The 6,534-nt window shown below is 52.9% G+C and overlaps 1 protein-coding gene across 1 annotated transcript in view; it reads left to right on the top strand.

Annotated features, from left to right (window-relative positions):
• The first annotated feature begins 5,162 nt into the window (after window positions 1–5,162).
• Window positions 5,163–6,534, top strand: part of LITAF (lipopolysaccharide induced TNF factor) — an 80,774-nt gene continuing 79,402 nt past the window's right edge. The window contains exon 1 of the mRNA XM_030925150.1: window positions 5,163–5,293. The gene's annotated coding sequence lies outside the window, so the exon portion shown is untranslated. The remainder of the gene's footprint in view (window positions 5,294–6,534) is intronic.

The following is a 6,534-nucleotide window of genomic DNA, read 5'->3' as shown; positions in this document are numbered from 1 at the left end:
CATGTCTGTGTGTCTATTTGTGTGTGAGTTGTTGAGGTTCCGCATGTCCCTCTGCATGTGTCTGTGTATCGCTAAGTGGCCTTACACATGTCTGTGTGTGTGGTGCCGCTAATCACAGCAAACACATATGTGGCACTTCCTGTGTTCCAGGGTTTGGGTGCTATCCATGCATCAACTCAGTTAATCCTCACAACAACCCTTTCAGGTGGGTCCTACTGTTACCAGAAAGGGGTCCCGATCCAGACTCCAAGAGAGGCTTCTTGGGTCTCGTGCAAGAAAGAATTCAGGGCAAGTCCGTAAAGTGAAAGCAAGTTTATTAGGAAAGAAAAGGAATAAAGAATGGCCACTCCATAGACAGAGAAGCCCCATGCAAGGGTTGCTGGTTGCCCATTTTTAAGGTTATTTCTTGACTATATGCTGCACAAGGGGTGGATTATTCATACCTCCCCTGTTTAGACCATATAGGGTAACTTCCTGACGTTGCCATGGCATCTGTAAACTGTCACGGCACTGGTGGGAGTGTAGCAGTGAGGAAGACCAGAGCTCACCCTCGTCGCCATCTTGGTTTTAGTGGGATTTAGCCAGCTTCTTTACTGCAACCTGTTTTATCAGCAAGGTCTTTAGATCTGTATCTTGTGCCGACCTCCTATCTCATCCTGTGACTTAGAATGCTTAACAGTCTGGGAATGCAGCCCAGTAGGTTTCAGCGTCATTTTACCCAGCCCCTATTCAAGATGGAGTTGCTCTGGTTCAAACCCCTCTGACATTACTATTTGCAAATGAGGTGAGGGAGGCACAGAGAGGTTGAGTAACTTGCCTGAGGTTGCAGAGCTTAGAGCCCTGGCTGGCTTACTCCAAGGCAATACTCAGGCTGTGCCAGTTCCCTGTTCAGGTGGCCCTGGGCTGCCCCAGATCCATGTGGATGGGTGCACACCTGAGAACATGCCTACCCATCTTGCCTCCAGCGTGATGTGTGCCTGTGTGGCCAGGCATGTCTCTGGTTCCTGTGTGCACGTGTGTTGGGGGATGCACTCATGTGTATGCAGGGGTGATGGGGCTGGAGAGACCTCCTTTTCCAGGCCCCAAAGCAGGGCCTCCAAGAGGGTCCCTTGGGTGCAGGATCCCAGGCCGTCCTTTCCTATCTAAGACAGCGAATCTCTGGAGTGGCCGCCAGCACAGCCCTCCCAGCCCCGGGCCTCAGAGCTGGCCTTTGTTTCCTTCACTAGGGGGCTCAGAGCGGGGTGGGCCTCTGTGGAAATTCCTGTGGAATTCCAGGCATTCGGCAGAAGAAGGACGAGGAGGCGGCACACGGAAAACTCTGACCCATGCGGGGGCTGAGGGCACCGCATAGTCATGTGCACGGGGGCTGCACTCTTTGTTCTCAGAGCCAGTAGAGCCAGTGGCGTTTGCAGAACCGAAAGAAGGGCCTGGGTGGTGTCTGCCTTGGGCCTGGGGTCCAGCCAGCAGCTCTTCCCCTGGCTCTGGCTCGGTCGGGCTTCCTCCACATGGGGCCAAGGGATCCCACGTGCCAGGAAGCCCAGGCCAGAGAGCCTGCAGGGGCCAGCAGGCAGTGATCTGCTCTGGGCCCACAGAGTCAAGTGTAGCTGTTTTGTTCTGAGCTGGGACCTGCGAGAGCTTCCCTGGGCTGCCTCCTCCTTTGTCAACAGGGTTTCCAGCAGAGAGTGGAGTATAGTAGCTCTCTGTGTCCCTATCATCTCGGTGCCTCCTTCACCTTCTCTCCAGGGTTGAGCCAATCGTCCTCACCTTTCTCAGTGCATGGGCGGGCGGTGGGGGGGTGGGGGCGGCAGATTGCCTAAGCCTGTTCCCCACCACAGCTGTAGTGACTTGATAATGATGCTTACCCCGAAAGACACATCCGCGTCCTAACGCCCAGCACTTGTGAAGCTGATCTGATTTGGAAATAGGGTCTTTGCCAGGCTGTGCGCAGTGGCTCACGCCTGTAATCCCAGCACTTTGGGAGGCCGAGGCGGGCGGATCACGAGGTCAGGAAATCGAGACCACCTGGTTAACATGGTGAAAGCCTATCTCCACTAAAAATACAAAAAAATTAGCCGCGCATTGTGGCGCGCACCTGTAATCCCAGCTACTCAGGAGGCTGAGGCAGGAGAATAGCTTGAACCCAGGAGGTGAAGGTTGCAGTGAGCCGAGACTGTGCCACTGCACTCCAGCCTGGCGACAGAGCGAGACTCTGTCTCAAAAAAAAAAAAAAAAAAAAAAAAAAAAGAGAATACGATCTTTGCAGATGTCATCAAGTTAAGAATCTCGAGATGAGATCATCCTGGATTTAGGGTGGGCTCTAAACCCAATGACAGGTGTCCGCCTAAGAAAAACGCAGAAGGAGCTTTAAGCCACAGACACACGGGAGAGAAGGCGGCCATGTGGTGACCGGGCACCGTGGCTCACACCTGTAATCCCAGCACTTTGGGAGGCTGAGGAGGGTGAATCCTTTGCGCCCAGGAATTCGCGACCAGACTGGGCAATGTAGTGAAACCCCCTCTCTACCAAAAATACAAAAAAATTAGCCAGCTGTGGTTGCGTGTGCCTGTAGTCCTGGCTACTTAGAAGGCTGAGGATCACCTAAGCTCAGGCGGTTGTGGCTGTAGTGAGCTATGTTCACGCCACTGCACTCCAGCCTGGGCAACAGAGTGAGAGCCTGTCTCAAAAAAAAAAAAAAAAAAAAAAAAAAAAAAGGCCATGTGCAGAGTGATGCAGCCCCCTGCCCCAGGATGCCTGGAGCCATCAGAAGCAGAAAGAAGCAAGAAAGGACCCTCCTCAGATCCTCCAGGGGGAGGTGGTCCTGATGACATTTTGATTTCAAGCTTTTAGACTCTAGAACAGAGAATACATTGCTGTCGTTTTAAGCGCCTCAGTTTGTGGTAATGTGATAATTGCAGCCACAGGACATTGATACCTCACCTGTAAGCAACTTCTCCTGCAGTGCACTTACCCCATAGCAACCTGGTTATTTATTTTCTGCAGCCTTGAGTCCAAATCCCAAGTCCACCACATGCTACGGGCAGGTGACTTTAACTTTGTGAAGCCTCAGTTTCTGCAAATGTAAAACAGGGACAATAATAGAAAAAATAAGCAGACAGTGCTTAAATGAGTCGGGTGCAAAGAGAAATGATTGCTATTATCGTGGCTACTGCTACTCATGGGAGGCTACCTCTTGTCCATGCATCAAAGGTAATGGCAGGCCGGGCACCATGGCCCATGCATGTGATCTTAGCACTTTGGGAGGCTGAGGTGGGAGGATCGCTTGAGGCCAGGAGTTCAAGACCAGCCTGGCCAACATAGTGAGACCACCCCAACCCCTGTCTCTAGAAAAAAAAATAAAATAAAAACATTATCTGGACGTGGTGGTGGGTGCCTGTAGTCCCAGCTATCTAGGAAGCTGAGGTGGGAGGATTGTGGTGAGGCTGAGGTGAGCTTTGATCTCACCACTGCACTCCAGCCTAGGCGACAGAATGAGACCCTGTCTGACTACCAAAAAAAAAAAAAACAAAAGTTGGCCACAGGCAGGTAGGGGAAGGCACTGCCGCCTGAGACACCTGAAGCTGTAGCGCAACAGGGACTCCCGTGTGCCTGGAGCAGGTGGGGCACAGGAGGTGGGTCGTGTGGTTTGCAATGAGGCCCAAGGGGTGTCCCCGCCAGAGCAGGGCCTGCGGAAGGCTGGGATTTGTCATCAGGGCTTTAGGACGTCATTGGCGAGTTTGAAGCACTTTCAAAGTAGCACTCTAGCCAAGGCCAGGGCCAGACTGCCTGTACCTCCTGCCAAGTTGCTCCTCAGAGAGGACCCAGCTTTGTGCCCCAAACCAATCGATTGGTCATGCCAGCTGGGAGTACTTTTACATCCATAGGGGCTGAGGCTAGGAGGGGAAGGTGGGGAAGCCAGGACTCCCAAACACAGAGGTCTGGATCCCCCCAAGGCCAGGGGTCTGGTTGCTATCTGGACTCTCATGACCTCCATTCTGCCGGGGTCCTGTGTGCCTGCCTCGCACTCGATGAGAAGGAGCAAGACCTGACCCAGGTAGAAGTGCACTCAGCGCCTGTGGGTGCTGGAATGAGTTCAGGAAGACACCTGAACTCCTCCTCTTCCCTCCCCAACACCTGGCGACTGATGGTAAATCTCCCACCATAGCGGCCAGGCCTGTGACACTTGGAGATGTTTGCAAAGCCATGATTCGTTGAGCACTTGCCATGTGCCGGGCTGTTGGGGAAAAAGCGCCTAGCACATGGCCATGGTGATCCGTACCGCACCCCATGAGCTGTGCACCGCTGGAGCTCCACGAAGGAGACTTGAGTCAACCCAGAATCATGATTTGAACCCAGCTGCCTCTGCCTCTGAAGCCCCGGGCCCTCAAGCACTAAGCTCAGGAGTGTCTCTCTTTTTTTTTTTTTTTTTTGAGACGGAGTCTCGCTGTCACCCAGGCTGGAGTGCAGTGGCTGGATCTCAGCTCACTGCAAGCTCTGCCTCGCAGGTTCACGCCATTCTCCTGCCTCAGCCTCCCGAGTAGCTGGGACTACAGGTGCCCACCACGTCGCCCGGCTAGTTTTTTGTATTTTTTAGTAGAGACGGGGGTTTCACCATGTTAGCCAGGATGGTCTCGATCTCCTGACCTCGTAATCCGCCCGTCTCGGCCTCCCAAACTGCTGGGATTACAGGCTTGAGCCACCGCGCCCAGCCAGGAGTGTCTCTTTAATTTTTCCCACCCCGGCTGCAACTGGTTCATGAGCTCCTTCCCCAAAAGCAGGTGTGCAGCCAAGAAGAGGAAGGAAGGGGCTGGCGGCTTCGAGTGTAGCCGCTGACTGCTCACAGCTGTGTTTCCCACCCCTCACCCACCCTTCTTGGCAACCCAGAGGGACCCCAGAGGTACTGACTGGCCAAGGACGGGTCCTCAGCAGGGTCCCCTTGCCTCCGGGCAGGAATGACTCAGAAAACTCATGCTTCAGACCTGCCCTGGGATCAGGTCTCCAGCTGGGACCTGTCTGCTGTTCTTCCTCCTGCCCCTTGTCTCCTTACTCCCCTCTTCCGAGAACCCTCACTTCCAGAAAACCACATGCACCCACATCTCCATCCCAGGCTCTGCTTCTAGGGAACCTCAACTAGGATGAGGTCATGTCTGACTTCCCGGCTGAGTGCCTTCCCCAAAGTCCTCAGTGTCCTGCAGACAGAGCCTCCTTGCCTGTGCTCAGCCTTCTGAGCCTTCCTCATCTGATGCCTGTGAAGCTCCCTTTGCTGCTGAGGTCCTGGGTGCCAGCCCAGCACTTGGTAAGGGGGGTGAGGCCGGGTGCCGTGGCTCATGCCTGTAATCCCAGCACTTTGGGAGGGTGAGGCGGGAGGATTACTTGAGGCCAGGAGTTCAAGGCCAGCCTGGGCAACATAGTGAGATGCCATTCTCTAAAAAAACTAAAATAGGCTGGAAGCGGTGACCCACGCCTGTAATTCCAGCACTTTGGGAGGCAAAGGCGGGCAGATTACTTAAGGTCAGGAGTTCGAGACCAGCCTGGCCAACATGGCGAAACCCCATCTCTACTAAAATACAAAAATTAGCTGGGCATGGTGGTGTGTGCCTGAAATCCCAGCTACTAGGGATGCTGAGGCAGGAGAATCACTTGAACCCGGGAGGTAGAGGTTGCAGTGAACCGAGAACATGCCACTGTACTCTAGCCTGGATGACAGAGCAAGACTCAATCTCAACAAATAAAAAGTAAAAAAAAGAAAAAAATAATAGCTAGCCGTGGTGGCACATACCTGTAATATCAGCTACTTGGAGGCTGAGGCGGGAAGATCCCTTGACCCTAGGAGTTTGAGGCTGCAATGAGCTATGATCATGCCACTGCACTCCAGCCTGGGCAACAGAGCAAGATCTTGGCTAAAAGAAACAAAAAAATTTTAAAAATACAAAGGGTCAAGACCAACTTTGTCTTTTCCCTTTGATTGGATACTTTCAGTAAAAGCAAGATCTCCGGATGTCTCCTTGTGCGCCTAGAGCATCTACTGGGTGTTGATCTGGGTTGGGCGTTCTGCAAAGCGTTTACTTGGAACTCCACAAAGAGTTCTCAGGACTCTTAGCTAGAAGACAAAGGAGAGAAGACACACGGATATGGAAAATCTGGGGCGGCCCCAGGTATAGCGAGTTATCTGGGGCCCCACCAACCTCAGGGCTGGTTGGGGCTGGGATGAGTCATGGCTGCTGGACAGGATTACCTGCTTGAGAAACGAACCAGGTCTTATTTGGGTATTGATTCATTACAACAGAATGGGAAGTATTTTTCCTTCCTGTGAATCTTTCAAGGAGCAACTGTGTCTTTGTGTTCTGCAGGACTGTGCTTGTACTTGGGCCAATGGAGAATCACAGGCTTTTTTTTTTTTTTTTTTGACAGAGTCTCACTTTGTCACCCAGGCTGGAGTGCACTGATGCAATCTCACTGCAACCTCCGCCTCCTGGTTTCAAATGATTTCCTGCCTCAGTCTCCCGAGTAGCTGGGACTACAGGCGTGTGCTACTAC

The sequence above is a fragment of the Rhinopithecus roxellana genome, chromosome 20, assembly GCF_007565055.1.
Source record: "Rhinopithecus roxellana isolate Shanxi Qingling chromosome 20, ASM756505v1, whole genome shotgun sequence".
Lineage (NCBI taxonomy): Eukaryota > Metazoa > Chordata > Mammalia > Primates > Cercopithecidae > Rhinopithecus > Rhinopithecus roxellana.
Note: the sequence above shows the minus strand (reverse complement) of the source record. Positions and strands in the feature narration are given on the sequence as shown.